The following is a 2736-nucleotide window of genomic DNA, read 5'->3' as shown; positions in this document are numbered from 1 at the left end:
TGTTCTTATTGCATTCATGCATGTGTCCTCATTGATCTTCAAGATGTTATTGATGATCTCTTACTCTAATCTTTAAATTCTCTTGACTTGAGTGTTTTGTGTGTCTCATATGCATTCTCATTAGTGCCAGTAGCATACAACTGCTAAGTTTTGTGTTTTGCATGCATTATTATTTGATTTTAGTTGCATTTTGATTAGTCCTTATTATTAAAAATCCAAAAATATTTTTAATTTGTGTCTTTTCAAGTCAATAATACAGAGAATTGAAGATTCAGAACATACAGCAGAGGAATTATACAGAAAAAGCTGGGCGTTCAAAACGCCCAGTGAAGAAGGACAGACTGGCGTTTAAACACCAGCCAGGGTGCCTGGTTGGGCGTTTAACGCCCAAAAGGGTAGTAGTTTGGGCGTTAAACGCCAGAATGTGCACCATTCTGGGCGTTTAACGCCAGGATGGCAAAGGGGGAAGATTTTGTTTTCAAAATCATTTTTTTTTCAAGTTTTCAAAGTTTTTCAAAATCAAATCTTTTTCAAATCATATCTTTTCAATCAAATGTTTTCAAAATCAATTTCTTTCCTTTTTCAAAGATACTTACTAACAATTAATGATTTGATTGAATATTTTTTGCCTTTTCTGTTGAGGAAGGTTTTATGTTTGAATCATATCTTTTCTTGTTAGGCAAGTCATTAATTTTTAAAATCATATCTTTTAAAAAATTGTTTTCAAATCAAATCCTTTTAAAATTTTCAAATCAAATCTTTTAAAATTGTTTTCAAATCATATCTTCTCAATCACATCTTTTTGAAACCAATCATATCTTCTTAACCACATCTTTTTCAAAATAGTTTTCAATCAAATCTTTTTGACTTCTAATTTCAAAAATCTTTTTCAAAAATCACTTGATCTCTTTCCCACTCTTGGTTTTCAAAAATTAACTAGTATTTTTCAAAATGTTTTTAAAATCTTTTACTTAATTTTCGAAAATTACTTCCCTTCTTCTCACATCCTTCTATTATGGACTAACACTATTCCTTAATGAAAAATTCGAACTCCTTCTTCTTTGATAAGTTCGAATTTTCTACTTCTGTCTTCTATTTTTCTTTTCCTCTGACACCTCAAGGAATCTCTATACTGTGACATAGAGGATTCCACATTTTCTTGTTCTCTTCTCTTTCATATGAGCAGGAACAAAGACAAAAGCATTCTTGTTGAAGCTGACCCTGAACCTGAAAGGACTTTGAAGCGAAAGCTAAGAGAAGCTAAGGCACAACTCTCTGTTGAGTACCTGACCGAATTCTTCAAAGAAGAAGAACACATGGCAGCCGAAAACAACAACAATGCCAACAATGCAAGGAAGGTGCTGGGTGACTTTACTGCACCTACTCCCGACTTCTATGGGAGAAGCATCTCTATCCTTGCCATTAGAGCAAACAACTTTGAGCTTAAGCCTCAATTAGTTTCTTTAATGCAACAGAATTGCAAGTTCCATGGACTTCCAATGGAAGATCCTCACCAGTTTTTAGCTGAGTTCTTGCAAATCTGTGACACAGTCAAGACTAATGGGGTTGACCCTGAGGTCTACAGACTGATGCTATTCCCTTCTGCTGTAAGAGACAGAGCTAGGATATGGTTGGACTCACAACCTAAAGAAAGCCTGGACTCTTGGGAAAAGCTAGTCAATGCCTTCTTGGCAAAGTTCTTTCCACCTCAAAAATTGAGTAAGCTTAGAGTGGAAGTTCAAACCTTCAGACAGAAGGATGGAGAATCCCTCTATGAAGCTTGGGAAAGATACAAACAATTAATCAGAAAATGTCCATCTGACATGCTTTCTGAATGGAGCATCATAGGTATTTTCTATGATGGTCTCTCTGAACTGTCCAAGATGTCTTTGGATAGCTCTGCTGGAGGATCTCTTCATCTGAAGAAGACGCCTACAGAAGCTCAAGAGCTCATTGAAATGGTTGCAAATAACCAATTCATGTACACTTCTGAAAGGAATCCTATGAACAATGGGACAAGTCAAAAGAAAGGAGTTCTTGAGATTGATGCTCTGAATGCCATTCTGGCTCAGAACAAGATATTAACCCAACAAGTCAATTTGATTTCTCAAAGTCTGTCTGGAATGCAAAATGCACCAAGCAGTACTAAGGATGCTTCATCTGAGGAAGAAGCTTATGATCCTGAGAACCCTTCAATGGAAGAGGTGAATTACCTAGGAGAACCCTATGGAAACACCTATAATTCTTCATGGAGAAACCACCCAAATTTCTCATGGAAGAATCAAGAGAGACCTCAACAAGGTTTCAATAATAATAATGGTGGAAGAAACAGGTTTAGCAATAGCAAGCCTTTTCCATCATCTTCTCAGCAACAGACAGAGAGTTCTAAGCAGAATACCTCTGACTTAGCAACAATGGTCTCTGATCTAATCAAAACCACTCAAAGTTTCATAATCGAAACAAGGTCCTCCATTAAGAATTTGGAGGCACAAGTGGGACAGCTGAGCAAGAAAGTTACTGAACTCCCTCCTAGTACTCTCCCAAGTAATACAGAAGAAAATCCAAAAGGAGAGTGCAAAGCCATAACCATGGCCGAATATGGAGAGGAAAGAGAGTAGGTGGACGCCACTGAGGAAGACCTCAATGGGCGTACACCAACCTCCTCTGAGTTCCCCAATGAGGAACCATGGAAATCTGAGGTTCAAAATGAGACCATAGAGATTCCATTGGAATTAC

At 37.1% G+C, this 2736-nt stretch overlaps 1 non-coding gene across 1 annotated transcript; it reads right to left on the bottom strand.

Annotated features, from left to right (window-relative positions):
- Nucleotides 1-1721: 1721 nt before the first annotated feature.
- On the bottom strand, nucleotides 1722-1825 carry LOC130983376 (small nucleolar RNA R71). Its single transcript, XR_009087371.1, has one exon. It is a non-coding gene; the product is annotated as a small nucleolar RNA R71 (small nucleolar RNA).
- Nucleotides 1826-2736: the final 911 nt, after the last annotated feature.

Source organism: Arachis stenosperma, chromosome 5 (genome assembly GCF_014773155.1).
Source record: "Arachis stenosperma cultivar V10309 chromosome 5, arast.V10309.gnm1.PFL2, whole genome shotgun sequence".
Taxonomy (NCBI): Eukaryota; Viridiplantae; Streptophyta; class Magnoliopsida; order Fabales; family Fabaceae; genus Arachis; species Arachis stenosperma.
The sequence above is the reverse complement of the archived record's forward strand: the minus strand, read 5'-3'. Positions and strand labels throughout refer to the sequence as shown.